Below are 25,369 nucleotides of genomic sequence, written 5' to 3' on the forward strand. Positions count from 1 at the left end.
GAAGGAGGAAAAGTTTCCACACACTAGGAAGCCCCTTTGCGGGTGGAGACTGCGGGTGGCGGAGGGGGAAAGATTCCGAGCCGCGGAGGAGAACACAGCAACAGGGGTGCGGAGGGAAAAGTGGAGAGATTCCCGCGCAGAGGATCGGTGCCGACCAGCACTCACCTGTCCGAGAGGCTGGTCCGCTCACCCGCCAGGGCGGGCGGGGCTGGGAGCTGAGGCCCGGGCTTCGGTCGGAGCGACGGGAGAGGACTGGGGTTGGCTGCGTGAACACTGCTAGCAGGGGTTAGTGCACCACGGCTAGCCAGGAGGGAGTCCAGGGAAAACTCTGGAGCTGCCGAAGAGGCAAGAGACTTTTTCTTCCCTCTTTGTTCCCTGGTGCGCGAGGAGAGGGGATTCAGAGCGCTGCTTAAAGGAGCTCCAGAGACAGGCGCGAGCCGCGGCTAAAAGCGCAGACCCCAGAGACGGGCATGAGACGCTAAGGCTGCTGCTGCAGCCGCTGCTGCCGCCACCAAGAAGCCTCTGGGCGAGCACAGGTCACTATCCACACCCCCCTTCCGGGGAGCCTGTGCAGCCCGCCACTGCCAGGGTCCCCGGTTCCAGGGACAACTCTCCCGGGAGAACGCCCTGCGCGCGCCTCAGGCTGGTGCTACGTCACACTGGCCTCTGCCGCCGCAGGCTCGCCCCACCCTCCGTGCCCTTCCCTCCCCCGCGGCTTGCGTGAGCCAGAGCCCCCGAATCAGCGGCTCCTTTAACCCCTTCCTGGCTGAGCAAAGAACAGACGCCCTCCGGCGACCTACACGCAGAGGCAGGGCCAAATCCAAAGCTGAGCCCCTGGGAGCTGTGAGAACAAAGAAGAGAACGGGAAATCTCTCCCAGCAGCCTCAGAAGCAGCGGATTAAAGCTCCACAATCAACTCGATGTACCCTGCATCTGTGGAATACCTGAATAGACAGGGAATCATCCCAAATTGAGGAGGTGGACTTTGCGAGCAAGATTTATGATTTTTTCCCCTTTTCCTCTTTTTGTGAGTGTGTGTGTATGCTTCTGTGTGAGATTTTGTCTGTATAGCTTTGTTTCCACCATTTGTCCTAGGGTTCTATCTGTCCATTGTTTTTGTTTTCTTTTCCTCTTAATAATTATTTTTTTATTTTAATAACTTTATATTTTATCTTACTTTATTTTATTTTAATTTATCTTCTTTCTTTCTTTTGTCCTTCCTTCCCTCCTTCCTTCCTCCCTCCCTCCCTCCCTCCTTTCTTTCTTTCTTTCTTTCCTTCTACTTCTACTAATTCTTTCTTTCTACTTTTTCTCCCTTTTATTCTGAGCCGTGTGGATGAAAGGCTCTTGGTGCTGCAGTCAGGAGTCAGTGCTGTGTCTCTGAGGTGGGAGAGCCAACTTCAGGACACTGGTCCACAAGAGACCTCCAAGCTCCACATAATATCAAATGGTGAAAATCTCCCAGAGGTCTCCATCTCAACACCAGCACCCAGCTTCACTCAACGACCAGCAAGCTACAGTGCTGGACATCCTATGCCAAACAACTACCAAAACAGGAACACACCCCCACCCATTAGCAGAGAGGCTGCCTAAAATCATAATAAGTCCACAGACACCCCAAAACACACCACCAGACGTGGACCTTCCCACCAGAAATACAAGATCCAGCCTCATCCACCAGAACACAGGCACTAGTCCCCTCCACCAGGAAGCCTACACAACCCACTGAACCAAACTTAGCCACTGGGGACAGACACCAAAAAAAACCAGGAACTACAAACATGCAGCCTGCAAAAAGGAGACCCCAAACACAGTAATATAAGCAAAATGAGAACACAGAAAAACACACAGCAGATGAAGGAGCAAGATAAAAACCCACCAGACCTAACAAATTAAGAGGAAATAGGCAGTCTACCTGAAAAAGAATTCAGAATAATGATAGTAAAGATGATCCAAAATCTTGGAAATAGGATAGACAAAATGCAAGAAACATTTAACAAGGACCTAGAAGAACTAAAAATGAAACAAACAACAATGAACAACACAATAAATGAAATTAAAAATACCCTAGATGGGATCAATAGCAGAATAACTGAGGCAGAAGAACAGATGAGTGACCTGGAAGGTAAAATAGTGGAAATAACTACTGCAGAGCAGAATAAAGAAAAAAGAATGAAAAGAACTGAGGACAGTCTCAGAGACCTCTGGGACAACATTAAATGCATCAACATTCGAATTATAGGGGTTCCAGAAGAAGAAGAGAAAAAGAAAGGGACTGAGAAGATATTTGAAGAGATTATAGTTGAAAACTTCCCTAATATGGGAAAGGAAATAGTTAATCAAGTCCAGGAAGCACAGAGAGTCCAATACAGGATAAATCCAAGGAGAAATACACCAAGACACATATTAATCAAACTGTCAAAAATTAAATACAAAGAAAACATATTAAAAGCAGCAAGGGAAAAACAACACACAAGGGAATCCCCATAAGGTTAACAGCTGATCTTTCAGCAGAAACTCTGCAAGCCAGAAGGGAATGGCAGGACATATTTAAAGTGATGAAGGAGAAAAACCTGCAACCAAGATTACTCTACCCAGCAAGGATCTCATTCAGATTTGATGGAGAAATTAAAACCTTTACAGACAAGCAAAAGCTGAGAGAGTTCAGCACCACCAAACCAGCTTTACAACAACTGCTAAAGGAACTTCTCTAGGCAAGAAACAACAGAGAAGGAAAAGAGCTATAATACCGAACCCAAAACAATTAAAAAAATGGGAATGGGAACATACATATCAATAATTACCTTAAATGTAAATGGACTAAATGCTCCCACCAAAAGACACAGATTGGCTGAATGGATACAAAAACAAGACCCATATATTTGCTGTCTACAAGAGACCCACTTCAGAGCTACAGACACATACAGACTGAAAGTAAGGGGATGGAAAAGGATATTTCATGCAAATGGAAACCAAAAGAAAGCTGGAGTAGCAATTCTCATATCAGACAAAACAGACTTTAAAATAAAGACTATTAGAAGAGACAAAGAAGGACACTGCATAATGATCAAGGGATCGATCCAAGAAGAAGATATAACAATTGTAAATATTTATGCACCCAACATAGGAGCACCTCAATACCTAAGGCAAATACTAACAGCCATAAAAGGGGAAATCGACAGTAACAAATTCATAGTAGGGGACTTTAACACCCCACTTTCACCAATGGACAGATCATCCAAAATGAAAATAAATAAGGAAACACAAGCTTTAAATGATACATTAAATAAGATGGACTTAATTGATATTTATAGGACATTCCATCCAAAAACAACAGAATACATATTTTTCTCAAGTGCTCATGGAACATTCTCCAGGATAGATCATATCTTGGGTCACAAATCAAGCCTTGTTAAATATAAGAAAATTGAAATTGTATCAAGTATCTTTTCTGACCACAACGCTATGAGACTAGATATCAATTACAGGAAAAGATCTGTAAAAACTACAAACACATGGAGGCTAAATAATACACTACTTAATAACGAAGTGATCACTGAAGAAATCAAAGAGGAAATAAAAAATACCTAGAAACAAATGACAATGGAGACATGACGACCCAAAATCTATGGGATGCAGCAAAAGCAGTTCTAAGAGGGAAGTTTATAGCAATACAATCCTACCTTAAGAAACAGGAAACATCTCGAATAAACAACCTAACCTTGCACCTAAAGCAATTAGAGAAAGAAGAACAAAAAAACCCCAAAGTTAGCGGAAGGAAAGAAATCATAAAAATCAGATCAGAAATAAATGAAAAAGAAATGAAGGAAACGATAGCAAAGATAAATAAAACTAAAAGCTGGTTCTTTGAGAAGATAAAATAGATAAGCCATTAGCCAGACACATCAAGAAAAAAAGGGAGAAGACTCAAATCAATAGAATTAGAAATGAAAAAGGAGAAGTAACAACTGACACTGAAGAAATACAAAAGCTTATGAGAGATTACTACAAGCAAGTCTATGCCAATAAAATGGACAACCTGGAAGAAATGGACAAATCTTAGATATGCACAACCTGCCAAGACTGAATCCGGAAGAAATAGAAAATATGAACAGACCAATCACAAGCACTGAAATTGAAACTGTGATTAAAAATCTTCCAACAAACAAAAGCCCAGGACCAGATGGCTTCACAGGCAAATTCTATCAAACATTTAGAGAAGAACTAACACCTATCCTTCTCAAATTCTTCCAAAATATAGCAGAGGGAGGAACACTCCCAAACTCATTCTACCAGGCCACCATCACCTGGATACCAAAACCAGACAAGGATGTCACAAAGAAAGAAAACTACAGGCCAATATCACTGATGAACATAGATGCAAAAATCCTCAACAAAATACTAGCAAACAGAATCCAACAGCACATTAAAAGGATCATACACCGTGATCAAGTGGGGTTTATTCCAGGAATGCAAGGATTCTTCAATATATGCAAATCAATCAATGTGATACACCATATTAACAAATTGAAGGAGAAAAACCATATGATCATCTCAATAGATGCAGAGAAAGCTTTTGACAAAATTCAACACCCATTTATGATAAAAACCCTGCAGAAAGTAGGCATAGAGGGAACTTTCCTCAACATAATAAAGGCCATATATGAAAAAACCCATAGCCAACATCGTCCTCAATGGTGAAAAACTGAAAGCATTTCCACTAAGATCAGGAACAAGACAAGGTTGCCCACTCTCACCACTATTATTCAACATAGTTTTGGAAGTTTTAGCCACAGCAATCAGAGAAGAAAAGGAAATAAAAGGAATCCAAATCGGAAAAGAAGAAGTAAAGCTGCACTGTTTGCAGACGACATGATACTATACATAGAGAATCCTAAAGATGCTATCAGAAAACTGCTAGAGCTAATCAATGAATTTGGTAAAGTAGCAGGATACAAAATTAATGCACAGAAATCTCTGGCATTCCTATACACTGATGATGAAAAATCTGAAAGTGAAATCAAGAAAACACTCCCATTTACCATTGCAACAAAAAGAATAAAATATCTAGGAATAAATTTACCTAAGGAGACAAAAGACCTGTATGCAGAAAATTATAAGACACTGATGAAAGGAATTAAAGATGATACAAATAGATGGAGAGATATACCATGTTCTTGGATTGGAAGAATCAACATTGTGAAAATGTCTGTACTACCCAAAGCAATCTACAGATTCAATGCAATCCCTATCAGCTACCACTGGCATTTTTCATGGAACTAGAACAAAAAATTTCTTAATTTGTATGGAATCACAAAAGACCCCGAATAGCCAAAGCAATCTTGAGAACGAAAAACAGAGCTGGAGGAATCAGGCTCCCTGACTTCAGACTATACTACAAAGCTACAGTAATCAAGACAGTATGGTACTGGTACAAAAACAGAAAGATAGATCAATGGAACAGGATAGAAAGCCCAGAGATAAACCCACGCACATATGGTCATCTTATCTTTGATAAAGGAGGCAGGAATGTACAGTGGAGAAAGGACAGCCTCTTCAATAAGTGGTGCTGGGAAAACTGGACAGCTACATGTAAAAAACTGGACAGCTACATGTAAAATATGAGATTAGATCACTCCCTAACACCATACACAAAAGTAAACTCAAAATGGATTAAAGACCTAAATGTAAGGCCAGAAACTATCAAACTCTTAGAGGAAAACATAGGCAGAACACTCTATGACATAAATTACAGTAAGATCCTTTTTGACCCACCTCCTAGAGAAATAGAAATAAAATCAAAAATAAACAAATGGGACCTAATGAAACTTCAATGCTTTTGCACAGCAAAGGAAACCATAAACAGTACCAAAAAGACAACCCTCAGAATGGGAGAAAATATTTGCAAATGAAGCAACTGACAAAGGATTAATCTCCAAAATTTATAAGCAGCTCATGCAGCTCAATAATAAAAAAACAAACAATCCAATCCAGAAATGGGCAGAAGACCTAAATAGACATTTCTCCAAAGAAGATATACAGACTGCCAACAAACACATGAAAGAATGCTCAACACCATTAATCATTAGAGAAATGCAAATCAAAACTACAACGAGATATCATCTCACACCAGTCAGAATGGCCATCATCAAAAAATCTAGAAACAATAAATGCTGGAGAGGGTGTGGAGAAAAGGGAACCCTCTTGCACTGTTGGTGGGAATGTAAATTGATACAGCCGCTGTGGAGAACAGTATGGAGGTTCCTTTAAAAACTACAAATAGAACTACTATAAGACCCAGCAATCTCACTACTGGGCATATACCCTGAGAAAACCATAATTCAAAAAGAGTCATGTACCAAAATGTTCATTGCAGCTCTATTTACAATAGCCCGGCGTTGGAAACAACCTAAGTGTCCATTATCGGATAAATGGATAAAGAAGATGTGGCACATATATACGATAGAATATTACTCAGCCATAAAAAGAAATGAAATTGAGCTATTTGTAATGTGGTGGATAGACCTAGAGTCTGTCATACAGAGTGAAGTAAGTCAGGAAGAGAAAGACAAATACCGTATGCTAACACATATATATGGAATTTAAGGAAAAAAATGTCATGAAGAACCTAGGGGTAAGACAGGAATAAAGACACAGACCTACTAGAGAATGGACTTGAGGATATGGGGAGGGGGATGGGCAAGCTGTGACAGAGCGAGAGAGAGGCATGGACATAGATACACTACCAAAAATAAGGTAGATAGCTAGTGGGAAGCAGCCGCATAGCACAGGGAGATCAACTCGGTGCTTTGTGACTGCCTGGAGGGGTGGGATAGGGAGGGTAGGAGGGAGGGAGACGCAAGAGGGAAGAGATATAGGAACATAGTGTATGTATAACTGATTCACTTTGTTATAAAGCAGAAACTAACACACCATTGTAAAGCAATTATACTCCAATAAAGATTTTTTAAAAAATTAATCATCACAGTTACCTTTTCAGGATTATGAGAGAAGTAACATAATATGACATGTTTAACAAGTTGATTCTGGCTTCTGATTGAGAATAGACTATAAGGTGACAAGTGTGGACTTAGGACACCAGTTAGGAAACTACTGAATTAATAGAGACAAGATATGATGGAGGCTCAAGCCAAGTTGTTAGCCGTCGAGTAGTGAGAAGTCACAGAGTCCAAATGTAGTTTGATGGTAAAGCTAATAGAGTTTTTTGACAGAATGGATGTGGGATATAAAAGAAAGAAAAGAACAAAGAATAACTTAAAGATTCGGCATCCAAACTACTGAGAGTATGGAGTATCTTTCAGCTAACAGAAAAGGCTGTGGGTAGAGCAAATTTTGAGGAAAACTCAAAACTTTAAGATGTCAGATATACAAGTGGAGATGTTGACAAAGTAGTTGGTTTCACATCTGGATTGCATAATTCTGGATTTCATTTTATATTCTATTTGTATACTGAGAGTTATCAGTATACAAATAGAATATAAAGCACTGAGACTAGATGAAATAAAGAAGGAACTGACGATAGATACAGCAAAAGACCTGTAAACACCAAAGACCCTGGGCACTCCAAAATTAAGAAGTCAAAACATAAGTATTGTTCAGAGCTCATAAATCATTTTTAAATAAAATGAAATTTTTATTGGAAATATCTTCTAATAAGATAGATTAGATCTTATATTTTCAATTAATGTATCTATGGATAAATAATTTACTAGTATAATGAGACAGGACTGATCATAAATTCTATTTCTTTTAATTTAATTTGTTTTAATAGGTATAGACACTGAGTAACAGTCTTCATAGTATGGGAATGAAAGTTTTATTACACCATATCTATCTATATATATATTTTTTAAGTTGATGTAGACCATTTTTTTTTTTTTTTTTTTGCAGTACGCGGGCCTCTCACTGTTGTGGCCTCTCCCGTTGTGGAGCACAGGCTCCGGACGCGCAGGCTCAGCGGCCATGGCTCACGGGCCCAGCCGCTCCGCGGCATGTGGGATCTTCCCGGACTGGGGCACGAACCCGTGTCCCCTGTATCGGCAGGTGGACTCTCAACCACTGCGCCACCAGGGAAGCCCGATGTAGACCATTTTTAAAGTCTTTATTGAATTTGTTACAATATTGCTTCTGTTTTATGTTTTGGTTTTTTGGCCGTGAGGCATGTGGGATCTTAGCTCCCCAGCCAAAGTTCGAACACACACCCCCTGCATTGGAAGGCAGTCTTAACCACTGGACCACCAGAGAAGTCCCGATATATTTATTTATATTTATTATTTTTATGTCAAAAATCCTATATGACCTATTATCAAAAAAATTTTTTAATTAGATAACAACTAATAATTTAATTACATCTTCTGTTTTGTTGAAAGCAAAGAAGTGGAAATTTTATTTGCAAATGAAGCTGTAACCCAGAAGCAACCATTTATCAATACCACATTAATATTTCAAATTGTCCTATTGGTTGGAGCCACAGAGATTTTTTACACCTCAGAAAAATGTATCATAGTAATATCCTAAATGGGATATCCTGAATGTAAAGTGAGGAAAGAACAACTGTGAAAAAGAAGGTGGGAAAGTAATACCTGCTCCTTCAAAACAGGTGCTTTGTCAGGCAGATCAATTTGGGGAACAAGTATCAATATATATCAAAGTCAAAGATCTGGACATTTATTCCTTTAATCTATTTCAGGCATTTTATTTCTGAGAAAGTCTTCACCTACCATCCAAGATTTGTGACCCTAGTTTGAAGAGTAGGATAAAAGGTGAAAAGGCTTAGAATCAAGACCAAATATGAAATGGTAATAATAAAATCTTGTATTTGCATAGGAAGTTTTAGGCTACAAAATGTGTTTATTTTCATTATTTCAATTGACTCCTTCAACAATCATGTGAGATAAGACAGAAGTACAGAACAACAACAACAAAAACCTTAGAATGTGGAAATATATTGTCTTTAAAAAATGTGTTGGCAACAGTATTTGAAAGATTTGTTCTTTTATTTCTTCTCCTCTATATTCAGATACTATTATCAACTGACCTTCACCTAAACAGGCTTTGAAAGGAATCTGCATAGTAACACTTTACTACTTCCACACTGAGGTTTCATTAAAGCCTAAACTACACACACACATAAAAATATTCATCCACAAGTGAAGCTTACATAGAAGGAAAACAATACTGTACACCCAATCTACCTCAAGATATATGTCATCAAATCTGCTTAATTCAGAACCTCACTATTCTAAGCATTTTTCCTCACTTCTTACTATAAGTATTAAAACTATGTCTGGAACAAAAAATTTTCCAATAAGTAAATTTGAGGATGAATATCTACACAGTAAATCTGATTTCTTCAATGAAGGTCCCTGCCTGACATGAATGCTTATTGGTACTTGTATCTTGATTTGGTGAACAGTGTCTTAATTTTATGAAGCCATCCATAATACTTCCACAAGGAGTTTTTTAAGAGTATGATAGATAGCTACAGTCACATTTTAAGTCCCTGAAAAAAATTAAATGATTCAGGAATGATGTACTTCAATCTATCCTGTGTTGAGAAATGCCAGTAGAACTGATAAGTGTTGTGGGCAATGATATCATTATATATAGGCATACATTAACATATAGTCTATAAAATAAATTAAACTTGTGCTCAACTGGCACTGGTTTGATTTTTCTGATGTTGTGTAAAACCATATGGCTAAGAGATAATCACGTGTAATTTAAATCTTCAGCACCGGACTTCCCTGGTGGCGCAGTGGTTAAGAATCTGCCTGCCAATGCAGGGGACACAGGTTCGAGCCCTGGTCGGAGAAGATCCCACATGCCATGAAGCAACTAAGCCCATGCACCACAACTACTGAGCCACATGCCACAACTACTGAAGCCCACATGCCTAGAGCCCATGCTCCGCAACAAGAGAAGTCACTGCAATGAGAAGGCCGCACACCGCAGCGAAGAGTAGCCCCCGCTCTCCACAACTAGAGAATGCCCGCGCGCAGCAACGAAAAGCCAACGCAGCCATAAATAAATAAATAAATAAATAAATAAATAAATAAATAAATAAATAAATAAATAAATCTTCAGCACCATGGCCAGCATCTACTTTGCCTATAAGCCTCTGCATAGGCAAGTAATAAAAATCACAGGCATCATTTGATTTCAGAGGTTAAGGAATCCTTAGGTCAACCAACCAGCTATCCATATAATCTCTGCATTTCATCTACTGCTATCCAGACTCTGGCTTGAATGACCAGCATCACCCTATGGTTATAGTAATATATACAGTTCACTTTGATAATGCTATTAACATAAATGAAAAACCAAGGCTAAAGCAGTCCTATAGCTCTGAAAAAAAAAAACGTTTACTGTAAATATATTACTTTATTTTAGTGTCCTATATATGCCAGGTTAATTGATTTACTGACTTGACTTATTACAACATCCCTCCACTGCGTGTAAAGCAAATTGTTCTAAGTTTCTAGGAACTGAAATGGGCTGAGAAGGGAGAAAAAAATATGAGGAAGACACAATCCTTTATCTCAAGGAATTAATATTTCAGTGGGTGATATACACAAGGATAGAGCAAGCTACAACACTGTAATAAATTCTATAATCTAGACAAAAGTGTTGGGGGAGTTATAAGAAGGAGCAAGTCATTCTATTTTGAGAATCTATCACTCTTTCTCAGGAGAGTTGAAAGATGAGTCAAAACGTTAAAGGGAGATAAGCAAGAGAAGAGAAATCCAGAGAAAGCAAACTATGTGAGCTAAGCTATAGAAGAGTGAAAATAGATAGTGGTTTGGTGATTTAGAAGCAGTCTTATATGACTTGAAAAGAGAATATGCGGAGGGTTGACTGACAAGGTAATGAAGAGCCAGACTGAAAATGTCCTCAGATGGAATGCTAATGTATAGACATCCAATTATGATAGTTTAGTTTGCAGAGTTGGGGCAGAAATTTGTGTGGCAATAAACCAGTATCCTAAATAGTAAACACTGAATAGATTGAGAAATCAACATGTAAAATTCCCGCTGGACACATCAGAGGTATTTCAGTTCAATACCTCTCAATTAAAAGAAACTTTTTATTATGTTTAGCCAACATTTCTCCAAATTGGATTTACTCATATGAGACATTTGGTTATATGGGAAGAACTAACACTGAACAGATCTCTGGAGTTCCAAGATTACTTAATGGTAGCAGCAAAGAGTGATATGACGTAGGGGCATACTTACCATAATTTAACCAGAACTGGAAAGTCTCAAGCCCACCAAAATAGAGACCCCTTACTCAGGTGCCTTGGTGCCAAAAATTACACAACTAATTCCTTTGGTATATCCCTCATTAACATCTTAGTGTTACAAGACTATAAGAGACATATTCTTAACCATGAGAGAAGACTGCTGGAAAATCATGAAGACAAAAAAGTATGCACTAAAAGTTAGGAAGAAAGGAGATTATAGCAGAAGAATACAAGAGACAAACTTCACATATCTACCTACTGCCAGCCCTGAAAATACATTTGGTGTAAAAAAATACATTAAGCATCAAAACTCAATAATGTCAATAAACATTTACTAAGAAGCTACTGTGTGTCAGGAACACTGGAATAAAATACATTAATAAAACATGGATCGTGGTATAGTTTGAAGTCAGGGAGCCTGATACCTCCAACTCTGTTTTTCTTTCTCAAGGTTGCTTTGGCTATTCGGGGTCTTTTGTGTTTCCATACAAATTGTAAAATTTTTTGTTCTAATTCTGTGAAGAATACCATTAGTAGTTTGATAGGGATTGCATTGAATCTGTAGATTGCTTTGGGTAGTATAGTCATTTTCATAATATTGATTCTTACCATCCAAGAACATAGTATATTTCTCCATCTGTTTATGTCATCTTTGATTTCTTTAATCAGTGTTTTATAGTTTTCTGAGTACAAGTCTTTCGCCTCCTTAGGCAGGTTTATTCCTAGGTATTTTATTCTTTTTGTTGCAATGGTAAATGGGAGTGTTTCCTTAATTTCTCTTTCTGATTTTTCATTATTGGTGTATAGGAATGCCAGAGATTTCTGTGCATTAATTTCGTATCCTGCAACCTTACCAAATTCATTGATTAGTGGGATAGGGAGGATGAGAGGGAGGCTCAAGAGGGAGGGGATATGGGGACATCTGTATGCGTATGCCTGATTCACTTTGTTATACAACAGAAACTAACACAGTATTGTGAAGCAGTTATACTCCAAGAAAGATTTATTAAAAAAAACAACAACTTGGATCGTTTCTTTGAAGAGTTTACTCTCAATTGGGAAAAACAGAGGGTAAAAAGATAATTTTGATATGATGTGGAATGTGCCCTAAAATAAAAATAGGATTCTGTGGATTCTTACTGTAATGCTTCATGCAAGAAGCAATAATAAAGCTGGGTTTTAAAGAGTGGTATTTTTAAAAATTTTATTGGAGTATAGTTGATTCACAATGTTATGTTAGTTTCAGGTGTATAGCACAGCGATTCGGTTATACATATACATGTATCCATTCTTTTTTAGATTCTTTTCTCATATAGGTTATCACAGAATATTGAGTAGAGTTCCCTGTGCTATACAATAGGTCTTTATTGCTAATCTATCTTATATATAGTAGTGTGTGTATGTTCATCTCAAGCTCCTGATTTTTCCCTCCCCCCGACCACATTTCCCCTTTGGCAACCATGTTTGATTTTGATATCTTTAAATCTGTTTCTGTTTTATACATAAGTTCATTTGTATCATTTTTTTTAAAATTAGATTCCACATATGAGTGATATCATGTGATATTTGTCTTTCTCTGTCTTACTTCACTTAGTGTGATAATCTCTAGGTCCATCCATGTTGCTGCAAATGGTATTATTTCATTCTTTTTTATGGCTGAGTAATATTCCATTGTATATATGTACTACATCTTCTTTACCAATTCATCTGTCAATGGACATTTAGGTTGCTTCCATGTCTTGGCTATTGTAAGTAGTGCTGCAATGAACATTGGGGTGCATGTATCCTTTCAGATTATGGTTTTCTCTGGATATATGCCCAGGAGTGGGGTTGCTGGATCATATGGTAGTTCTATTTTTAGTTTTTGAAGGCACCTCCATACTGTTCTCCATAGTGGTTGCATCAATTTACATTCCCACCAACAGTGCAGGACATCTCCCTTTTCTCCACACTCTCTCCAGCATTTACTGTTTGTAGACTTGATAATGGCCGTTCTGACTGGTGTTAGGTGATATCTCATTGTAGTTTTTTTTTTTTTTTAATTTTTTATTTATTTATTTTTATTTTTGGCTGTGTTGGATCTTCGTTTCTGTGCGAGGGCTTTCTCTAGTTGCGGCGATCGGGGGCCACTCTTCATCGCGGTGTGCAGGCCTTTCACTGTCACGGCCTCTCTTGTTGCGGGGCACAGGCTCCAGACGCGCAGGCTCAGTAGTTGTGGCTCACGGGCCTAGTTGCTCTGCGGTATGTGGGATCTTCCCAGACCAGGGTTCAAACCCGTGTCCCCTGCATTGGCAGGCAGATTCTCAACCACTGCGCCACCAGGGAAGCCCTCATTGTAGTTTTGATTTGCATTTCTCTCATAGTTAGTGATATAGCATCTTTTCATGTGATTTTTGGCTATTTGTATGTCTTCTTTGGAGAAATGTCTGTTTAGATTTTCTGCCCATTTTTTGATTGGGTTGTTTGTTTTTTTGACATAGAGCTGCATGAGCTGTTTGTATATTTTGGGGATTAATCCCTTTTTGGTCACTTTGTTTGCAAATATCTTCTCTCATTCTGTGGGTTGTCTTTTCATTTTGTTTATGGTTTCCTTTGTTGTGCAGAAGCTTTTAAGTTTAATTAGGTTCCATTTGTTTATTCTTGTTCTTATTTTCATTACTCTAGGAGGTGGAGCAAAAAATATTGCTGTGATTTATGTCAAATAGTGTTTTGCCTATGTTTTCCTCTAAGAGTTTTATAGTGTCCAGCCTTACATTTAGGTCTTTGATCAATTTTGAGTTTATTTTTGTGTATGGTGTTAAAGAATGTTCTAATTTCATTCTTTAACATGTAGCTATCCAGTTTTCCCAGCACCACTTATTGAAGAGACTGCCTTTTCTCCATTGTATATTCTTGCCTCCTTTGTTGTAGATTAATTGGCCATAGGTGTGTGGGATTATTTCTGGTCTTTGGATCCTGTTCCACTTGTCTATACTTCTGTTTTTGTGCCAGTACCATACTGTTTTAATTATTGTAGCTTTGTAGCATAGTCTGAAGTCAGGGAATCTGATTCTTCCAGCTCCATTTTTCTTTCTCAGGATTGCTTTGGCTATTTGGGGTATTTTGCATTTCCATATAAATTAAAAATTTTTTTGTTCTAGTTCTGTGAAAAACGCCATTGGTAATTTGATAGGGATTGAATTAAATGTGTAGATTGCCTTGGGTAGTAGAGTCATTTTCACAATGTTGATTCTTCCAATCCAAGAACATGGTATATCTTTCCATCTGTTTGTATCTTCAATTTCTTTCATCAGCATCTTATAGTTTCCGAGTACAGGTCTTTTGTCTCCTTAGGTAGGTTTATTCCTAGGTATTTTATTCTTTCTGATACATTGGTAAATGGGGTTGTTTTCTTAATTTCTCTTTCTAATCTTTTGTTGTTAGTGTATAGGAATGCAAGAGATTTCTGTGTATTAACTTTGTATCCTGCAGCTTTACTGAATTCATCAATGAGCTCTAGTAGTTTTCCGGTAGTATCGTTAGGACTTTTCTAAAGAGTGGTTCTTATAAAGAATAAGACTGGTTAGGATTTTCTAGGCAGAGAAAATAGCACAAGCAAATGCGTACCTGTAAAATAACATCCTTCATATAGAGAATAATATATAGGGTGTTTTTTTCCTATATTATAAATTCCTAGGTAGATATTTACATGATGCAGGGGATCCTGAGACATTGAGAAATTCAGGATACTGTTTGTTTGCCAATAATAAATGCTTTGTTATGGTGATCCTTACATTTTTGCCTTCAAATTTGTTGGTAATCACTTCCACTGAATTAAACTGAACATAATACATACTTATTTATTTAAATAAATATGTATTAAGCTAGTTAGTATAGGAAAAGCCAGAAAAAGCAGCAGTTGGAGAAGTAAAATGACATTATTATTTTAGATTTCAAGAATCAATATCAGGGCTTCCCTGGCGGCGCAGTTGTTGGGAATCCGTCTGCCAATGCAGGGGACACAGGTTCAAGCCCTGGTCCAGGAAGATCCCACATGCTGTGGTGCAACTAAGCCCATGAGCCACAACTACTGAGCCCGTGTGCCACAATTACTGAAGCCCGCGTGCCTAGAGCCCGTGCTCCACAACAAAAAAAGCCACTGCAATGAGAAGCCTGTGCACTGCAACGAAGAGTGGCCCCTGCTCTACGCAACCAGAGAAAAGCCCACGTGCAGCAACGAAGACCCAACACAGCCAAAAAAAATAAAATAAATAAAATTTAAAAATAAATAAATTTAAAAAAAAGAATCAACATCAGGATGTCAGTATCTACATAAGGAAATGTATGTTATTGTAAGCCCAACTTTATAAAAGTTATAATTCTCATATTAATTCAGTGGTGCACTCCACAAGTAGTTTTACTTTTATTAAAAAGATTTCTTGGTTAAATGCAAGGCCTGAGTTTAATGGACAAATGATTTCTAAAAATGGGAAGGAGAAAAATCAAACATAAGAAGTCAAGTGCATTGATCCCAGTGAGGAGAGAAAAGAGTATTTGTGAAAGAGTGAATTCAGCTTAATTTAGTATATATTTACTGAACACCTCTGATGTATTACTGAACACTGTTTCACAGCTAGAAAAGCAATAAAGATAGTCAGAGGGCTTGAAAAATACATAATCTAGCTATGGAGGCAGTCATAAAACAGTATGAACTTGTGACTAGCTACAAAATCAGAGACAAAAAAGCAATTACTTTTATTTGAAAAATTGGAGGGTCAGGGAAGTTTTCATAATGACATTAAAACTGAGTCTAAAGTGAGTTTATCAGGTGAACAAATGTAGAATGAAGAAGCAAATTTAAAGTGCATTTTCATGAAAATTTAAAGTTCATTTTTATTTGGGAAATGGCAAGTAATGTGGGATAGCTAGGGGTATCCCACACAGGGTTATGTATCATATGCTGAGTTTGGACTTTATAGATAATGGGAATTCATCAATAGTTCTTAAACAAGGGTATAATAATCAAGTCTGTGTTGTAGAAAGACAGGTTTATCAGCAAACAAAAGATTAGTTAGAGGTGAAAGAACCTCTAACTTAGAAGGCATTTGTAATTATTGAGATTGGTTCCATTTCACTAATAGACATTTTTTCCTTTTGTTCCCAGGGCTTTGCACCTTCTATTCCCTCTGTATTCCTGTTGCCCTGACATCCCTTCAATGAGTTCAGAGTAACCACCATTTTCCCAAGCAGAGAAAACTCATTTCCCACTAGACCATAAAACCAGTGACTGTGAGGACCAGGCTGATCTCACTCACCATTGAATTCCTAGTACCTGGTACATAAACAGTTCTCAATAAATGCTTATTTTTGTTGTTGTTGTTGTTGTTGTTGTTTTTGCGTTATGTGGGCCTCTCACTGTTGTGGCCTGTCCCATCGCGGAGCACAAGCTCCGGACGCGCAGGCTCAGCAGCCATGGCTCACGGGCCTAGCCGCTCCACGGCATGTGGGATCTTCCCGGACCGGGGCACGAACCCATGTCCCCTGCATCAGCAGGCGGACTCTCAACCACTGCGCCACCAGGGAAGCCCATAAATGCTTATTGAATAAATGAATGAATTCAGAGGTATTCAAGAGAGAGAAGCATCATGATTCAGTGATAAATTAAATTACATGTGAGGAATGTAAAAGTAGAAGGAATTAAAACTGATTCCAAAGTTTCTAATTCGGTCAACAAGATGAAAAGTGATACCATTAACTGAGAATAGGAATTCAGATGAGAAAGAATGTTTAAAGAAGAAAATAATGTGTTTTCCTTGGAGCACGATGAAAACTTAACAAGGAATGGAGCAGAAAGAAAGCGAGAACAGAGAGAAATTTGGGGATAAGTCAAAGGAAGAGCTGGTAATAACTGGTGGCAGCACATAAAAATATTATTTCAAAAGATCCATGATCTGGGAATCAGGAAGGACTGAATAACCAACTTGAAGTTCTAAGGAGTAGCCTGGGTTGGCAATTTTAACTTGAATTTTTACCTAATATTCACCAAAAAGAGTTTTTGTTTCTTTAGGAAGAGAGTCTAAAAGACAAAATCTAGTAGACCTGGAAGGGATGAAATAGAACTTACTGAAAAGTAGTACCAAATTCCAAATAGAACAAAACTGGCCTCTATAACTATGACATGTAATTGTAAAGGGCCTTTCCATATTTCAGCTAGAACTCTGAGATTTTCACACTGGAGTTGGAAGCTAGTTTGACAGTATGATAAATAAGATGGTTTCCTCTGAAGTGTTCTTTAAAATTTCTTTTTAGAGAGAGAGAGAGAGAATTTGATATCATAGACTATTTCATCCTATGTGTGGCGGTAATGGAAAGAACCAGCTGCAAAAATGTGACTCCTTTCTAGCAGCCAATATCCAACACTTCAAGCCAGAAAAGTTAACTCCAGAGCCTCAGATGATATAAATTTACTTATTGTCCTGCTATATCAATTTGATAAATACACAGAATAAAATTCTTTACCTAAAATTCTATACAGTAACTATCTTTGAGCACTTAACATGGTTCAGCCCTTTGGAAGGCATTGGGAAGAAATTTCAGGTAATAGTATTCTCGTTTTCAAAAGTAAAGATATTGTCATAGTCACTTGGAATGTTCATGTCTCCTCAAAATTCATATGCTGAAGCCCAAACCCCCAGTATGTCTGTATTTGGAGATGGGGCATCTAGGAAAATGATTAAGGTTAAGTTAGGACATAAGGTGGGGCATTGATCTGATGAGATTGGTGCTCTGAAAAGAACAGACACCAGAAAACTCTTTCTAAAAAAGAAAAAGAAAAGCTCTCTTTCTTTCTCTCTCTTTCCAACTGCCAAACGTATGCACCCTAGAAAGACCATATGAGGATAAAGTGAGAAGGTGGTTGTTTACATGCTGGGAAAAGATTCTTTACTAGGAACCAACCTTGCATTACCTTGATCTGGGACTTTTAGCCTCCAGAACTGTGAGAAAATAAATTTCTGTTGTCTAAGTCACCCAGCCTGTAGTATTGTAGTATGGAAGTCCAAGCAGACTAATGCAGCTTGTAAGTAATAAAATTAGCACATGTGCTCAAGTCTTCTGACTCCAAATTCCAAGCTTTTCTACAGTGCCAAGTATTTTAAAATCTAATAATCCAGCTACACAAGAAAAATGCACATGAAATAAAGAAGAAAAGAAAACAAATGACAAAATGTTCAATGAAATATAATCAGATTAAGAAAGGGGGTATTATTGGAGATTTCATAAAGGATTTAAGGATTGGTACAACTTTGGCTAGATAGTAAGGAGACTGTTGGGTGGAAATGGTGGAGAAAATACCTAAGAAGATGCAGAAATGAGCCTGGAAGATTAGGCAGAAGGTTCTTACACTCCACGGGAGAACTGGGATCTGAAGCATGATTAATAAGGTAAGACTGGCTGTGGGCTTGAGATTATAGCAGAGCCTAGGGGACGCGCAGCAGAAGTACATTACTGTTGAAACCATCTCCATCTCTGAGGCAGCATTGGAGATTGGGTTATGCCTGGCAGGATGGAGCACCTTTACCTCAAGAGCCAGGGACTTGGCTGATGTCTAACCACCCTTAATTCAAGGTGCTCCTCTGTGAGTATTAAAGTTTTAAAAACAGGAGTTTTACAAGAGGATACCTCACTAAAAATGAGTATCTAATAGTGTTAGGCATGGTCCAGAGTCAGAAAGCTCTTTAGGAATAGGAAACAAAAAGAACTAAAGAAAGGCCAGGAGTCTATGATAGGGATGGGTATCAAAATGTACCCAGGATTTGTTTTAATCAGGTATGGTGAGGCCAACAGATCAGGAATGACTGCTATTGAAAAGATGGTTTATTACTACAGTTCCCAGGAGGAGGGAGCACTCCATGGCTTGCAGGGGCCACACAACGAAGCACTTGGATCAGTCAGGAGGCAGAGGGGAGAAGAAAAAATCATGAGGCAGAGACTTATTGGGGTTTTGAGAGGAGGAATGGGTTAAGCAGGGTAAGTACACAGTGGATAGTTTAGGATCAGATAGTTTGAATAATTCCAGTGGGTTCTAGACTATAGGGGTGTTTCCCAGTTGTCTGTTACCTAGTCGCAGGGAGACTATTGGCTTGGTGTATAAGAATATATAATGGGGGCTTCCCTGGTGGCGCAGTGGTTGAGAGTCCGCCTGCCGATGCAGGGGACACGGGTTCGTGCCCCGGTCCGGCAAGATCCCACATGCCGCGGAGCGGCTGGTCCCCTGAGCCATGGCCGGTGAGCCTGCGCGTCCGGAGCCTGTGCTCCGCAACGGGAGAAGCCACAACGGTGAGGGGCCCGCGTACCGAAAAAAAAAAAAAAAAAAAAAGGATATATAATGGAGGTGGTTGGAGGTATGGGCTCTGATTGGTTGGTTTGCATATCAAAGGTGTGCTCACAGGCAAGTTGTTTGCTATCTTTAGGAACTAAATAATCCTGGGAAGGGCAGTTCCCCCCTGGGTCCTCAAGGATCCCAAGATGTCAAATATAGGACATAAAAAATATGATTAATATTCAAAACACTATCCAAAACATGTAGAATGAAAGAGTGAACTGAAAGAATAGGTAAGGAGTCAGGAGGTGATGTGAACCTGATATCTGGGTCTTGGAACACTTGATTTAGCCACTTGGATTCAGATACGTAGATAGATGATAGATACATAGATAGGTAGATGGATAGAGTATGGTCAGGCCCCTCAAGAGGGTTGCTCCCTTGCTCTCTGTACATTCCCTGCCTGACCAGTGCCTGCTTCACCTATACTCTACTCATATGACTGACCATCCTGCATACTTGCCCCAGGCCCCAGCTAGTGACTCTCATTATCAAAGGGGCAGTGAGGGGCATGCCCCTCTACTGGTTTCCCTGGTAACTAATAAGCCCACCTGACATCAATTCCCCTATAACTGGTAATCTCCTCTTCCCCTCTCCCCTCCCCGGGAACAAAGACTACCCCCGTGTCCTGCCTACCATCTGCTGAACACAGTGGGGTGTTGCTCTAGGACCCTGCTTCAGATGTGTAAACTTCCCCATCCATTAAACCATTGACATCTCTGTTGCTGACTCTGGGCTCTTAGGTCTTGAAGCTGGGCAAGCACAGACCTTGCAGGCCTGTGGGGCGCAGCCCAACAGATAGATAGATAGGCTTTTTTTTTTCCTTTTTTTTTTTTAAAGGGGCTACAACATAACCAGGCTGAGTTTGGGAACAGCCTGTAGGTTGTTAAGAAAAATAGAAATAGATTCAAATAACTGCATTTTTGGAAATTTATGAAGTCATTAAGGCCTAAGAATATTATGCTGGGTATGACTTTACCAAATCACGCCCTTGTGGGTTGAAAAAATGAATGTACCTCCAAATTTACAGTTATAATATTCAGGTATCAGCTTACTTAACTTTCAGTCTCTGGCCCAGTAACTTTCAATTCTGAACATATATTTAAGACAGACATGATTTTAAACCACATTTCATTAATGGGCTCTGTTTTAAACGAGTTTCTTTGTGTAAGTAATGCCACTTTGTGCTCGATTTGTTCAAAAGCTATTTAAAAATCCGTTGAACCTCAAATTCATTATTATGTCTTAATGCCAGTCTCATTTATGGAAATACATGTAAAGGAACAGAAATATTTCATCTCATTCTTTCTTTGCTTCCCCAAAGGGAGTTAATTGTGCTTCTTTAAAGCAAAGTGACAATTTCTGATACAGGTTTATTTAATTTTTAAAAAATTACATAGAACAATAAAACATGAGCGTTAATGAGAAACACATGTGAGGTTCCAAATATTCTGTAAATGAATGCAAAGTAATGTTCCAATCAACATGGAGTCAGATTTCCTGGCCTGTTTCTGCACATACGAAATCAGAGAATGTGAGAGGGTGAGCGTAGGTGTGTGGCCATTCATGACTCTGTGTGTATTTCCGTGTGTGTTGTGAAAGGCTTGCTTCTGCTGCAGCTCCCAGCAGCCTAGAGAAGCAATCTTTCACATGAAGCAAGACACACTCCAGGATATTAACACTCCACCATTTCCAAGAGCCTCTGTTCACACCAGCTCCAGAGTAAACACCAAGAAAGAAGGAGCCTCAAGCTGCTAAAAAGCAACAAAGCAACAAGGAGAAACAGTTCCAAATCCCATAAAAATAAAAAATGTTTCAAGAACAACTGCTCATTTGTTCAGTGAGTGCCCACAGAGCAGGAAGGTATATAAAACTCAGTACCCCTTAGATTTATAGGCAAATAACCATTATCTACTATGTGTAGATGAGTGTAGGATAATTTTCTGCAAACCACAATAAGTAAATTCAAACAGTAAGAACTAAGCCTGCACAGTAAGAGCAGGAAGTTCAAGGAGAAAAAAAATAAGGAAATGGCATTTTCTGTTGATGTATCACCAACCTGGGAAATCCATTATAGAGCCAAAAACTGGAACAGGATTTTATAAAGGCATTGGCTTGAAAGAGAGCTATGAATCCCTTAGGATTTGTGTGGTGACTTAATGCCTTAGGCAAAATTTTGCTCGCTAAGATCTAATTACTAATTGGCCTTACGTAGAGGATTATGGAGAATTAGTATATTGGGAGTTTTTACATAAGAGTGTACTTGTATAAATTCCTTGGGAGCCTTCATGGTGTGTCCAATTTTTGAATGAATCATTTTCAATCAAGTATCATCAGGAGTCAAACATCCTAACCAAAAGGAGCTTGGGATTTTATGAACTTGGGTCCCAGAGCAGTATAGTTTTCAAATCAAAGTAGTGGCTTTTATAAGATTTTTCAAAAGCAGGATATTTGACTTTGGTCAAGTTTAAAATCTCTTTAAATTCTGTGGATTTTAAATTTGAAAGTGAAATCAAGGTTTTTTAGGTTCAGATTTCATTTACTTCTTATCAAATGTGGTTTCCTGGATGGAGGTGGGAGATGAAAAAGGCTTTCAAAGAATTACATAAAATGCCTGTAAATATATTCATTAAAATAAAAGCATCGATTTACTTCTAACAAACCATATTTTAAGGAGGCATGTGTCACAGAATCTGACATTTACAGATTCCATTTGAAAAGTATGTGAGCATAAAACCAGAGAGGAAAATGTTCTTAGAGCAAGACAAGTGTAGGTTTTAGTGAAACTAATTTTGTTTAAATGGTTTTGCTGAATTAAAAGCTCCAGTGACTTCACATCATGGGGTAGAAGCATAGCATATTAAATGAGCTTGCAGAGGCTTTGAAGTCAGAAATAACTGGGTTTAAATCTAGGCTCTGGAGGGAATGAGGAAGAATTGGAGGCAATGAAGGAAGCAAAGAAGGATAGGAAGAAGACAGGAAGGGAGAGAGGGAAGTAGGAAGGAAAGAGCATGCATTAAGTAGACTCTCTGTACCAGGTCCTAATCAAGGTGCTTTCAAGTACATTTATCTTCTGCAGCTAGCTATGTGATCTTGGGCAAATAACTGTACCTCCTCAGGCCTCAGGTACCTCATCTATAAAAAGAACAACTGTTGTGAGATTCTAGGAAGATAGTAGTGGCAGCATAGTTTTTCAGCATAGTCCTCCTGTATCACCACATTAAAAAGATAGCACCTAGATAGCAAAAACAAAAATTCAACAAACTGGGTAACAAGGTACAACACAACCTCAAAATACAAGCAGGTAGAGACAAACTACCAATAGTCACAAGACCTTTGTGTCATTGGCATCTGTGTGGGAGAAAGCAGCAGAAAATAACAAGGCATTTGATGACCCAAAGAATAAGAGAACCAAAAAACGCCCAATAGATAATACCTGAAAAGTACAACATGCCAATTTGAGAAGAGTGGCTGAAACTGAAAAAGATATTGTTCACTCCAGCAGCATGTGAGTGTAAAGTTCCTGTTGTAAGTTCTTTAAAGGTGAAGCAGTCTGCTATCTAGGAACTCTCACACTTGACACACGAGGGCACAGGTCTCTATACTGAAGAGAAATTACTGGGACTGGAGGCATGGTTTAGCAAGAAAGAGACAAAAAAGGAAGAAGATACTGATAATAGTGGGGAAGCTGAACAGAGCCAGAAAATCTCAGAAAGCAAGGTGCTATATTTTTAACACTGTATGCAGATAGCAGAAGGGGGAGGTCTGTGAAGTCAGAGAAATCTACTACTTTCTAAACATTCCAAATATAATTTTATAAGAAATGAACAACTTAAAATGTATCAAGGTCAAATCCCATATAATCACAATGAAATCACACCAGAAAGACATGAAAGATAGAAAAAAAGATCAAAACTGCAAATTATTCTTTCAGAAGAACCCAATCTATATTAATGATATAGAACATGAAATAACATAAATCAAAAGTAGAAAAGTCAGAAATAAGGTGATTCAATTCAAAACAGAATTAGAAATTTAAAATCTTTTAAAAATGTAAGCTATACTAGAATACATGAGTAAATAAATGCAACAAATAAAGAATTAAAATTAGAAAATCAAAAGAAGAAAAAATTAAATTATAATGAGATGAAGAGTGATAAAATGAATTTAAGAGAAAATGACATTTAAGATAGGCAAAGAAGTTGCAATATATGAGTATTAGGAGTCCCTGAAGATGAAAACCCAAGGAAAAGAGCAAAACAAATTTTTTAAATTATAATTCAAGAAAGTATTCCTGATATTTGTTGTTGTTGTTGTTGTTTTTTGCGGTACATGGGCCTCTCACTGTTGTGGCTTCTCCCGTTGCGGAGCACAGGCTCCGGACGCGCAGGCTCAGCAGCCATGGCCCACGGGCCTAGCCGCTCCGCGGGATGTGAGATCTTCCCGGACCGGGGCACAAACCCGTGTCCCCTGCATCGGCAGGTGGACTCTCAACCACTGCGCCACTAGGGAAGCCCCACCCGCTGATACTTTTTAAAAAGATGTGAAACTACATATTGAAAGAGCACACCATATAACTGATTATCCATGCAGAATAACCAACATCAAATCATAGTCTAATAAAATTACTAGACTTTGTAAAAAAGAAAAAACATTTTGGCCTTTTATGCAAAAAACATGTGTAACTTATAAAGAACAGAAAATTACATTAACAAACTTCTAATCAGCAACACTTTATGCCAGAAGAAAATAAAGTAACATACTTAAGACACTTAAGACATTATTCACCAGAGACCTATCAATATGTTTTTAGAGAGAGATACAATTATCATCACCAGGGGGAAGTTGTTAGAGCTTAAAATTGATCAAGTGTTCATTATACAACTTATGATTGTTGTTATTCACATTTTGCTCTATACCTTGTGTATATTATAAATGCAAAATTTTCAAAAATGATGCATTGCGAAATTTTGAGTGAAGAAGAATTTTTCAGTGAATTTTCTGATTGTCTGAGCAACATATACTAGTGTCTCAAAAGATGATAGTTCTTCAGAATATAGTTCTGATTCAGACAATATGATTATTAGACCAACAAAAAGACAAAAAACCTTAGTGATTGATTCTGATATGGAAAGTGAAAATGAAATTCATGGTGCTGGAGAATGCTCCTTTGCTTCTACAGAAGAGTGGGTTGAAGAGAACATTTCACAAAATTAGAAGACTTTACAGGTGTGTCAGGTGTAACTATTGAATGTAATAATCCGCAAAGTGTTAGTGAAATAACAGAATTAATTTTTGGCCAGCCAAAATAAAAATCGCCAGCCACACGTATTAGTTTCTGCAAAAATCCCCCAGTCAATAATGAGTTAAGGAAAGAAAATGTGAGCCAAGGCTTTTATATTCAGTAATACTGAACTTCAAGTATAAAAAGCACAGACAACCATTATCCATAAGCAAGACCTCAAGGAATATTGTTCCCATGAGCACTTCCTAAAAAATATACTAGACAATGAGCTTCAGACAACCAAAATGACTAAAAGACACTGAATAAAGACTGGTTGACAACCTAGAAGAAATGGACAAATTCCTAGAAATGTACAATCTCCCAAGACTGAATAAGAAGAAATAGAAAATATGAACAGACCATTTACCAGTAATGAAACTGAATCAATAATTTTTTTAAAACTCCCAACAAACAACAGTACAGGACAAGATGTCTTCACAGGCGAATTTCACCGAACATT

At 38.3% G+C, this 25,369-nt stretch overlaps 1 long non-coding RNA gene across 1 annotated transcript; it reads left to right on the forward strand.

Annotated features, from left to right (window-relative positions):
• The first annotated feature begins 8,427 nt into the window (after positions 1-8,427).
• Positions 8,428-9,934, forward strand: LOC141279360 (uncharacterized). Its single transcript, XR_012333448.1, has 3 exons — positions 8,428-8,620; positions 8,711-8,819; positions 9,756-9,934. It is a non-coding gene; the product is annotated as an uncharacterized lncRNA (long non-coding RNA).
• Positions 9,935-25,369: the final 15,435 nt, after the last annotated feature.

The sequence above is a fragment of the Tursiops truncatus genome, chromosome 1 (genome assembly GCF_011762595.2).
Source record: "Tursiops truncatus isolate mTurTru1 chromosome 1, mTurTru1.mat.Y, whole genome shotgun sequence".
NCBI lineage: Eukaryota > Metazoa > Chordata > Mammalia > Artiodactyla > Delphinidae > Tursiops > Tursiops truncatus.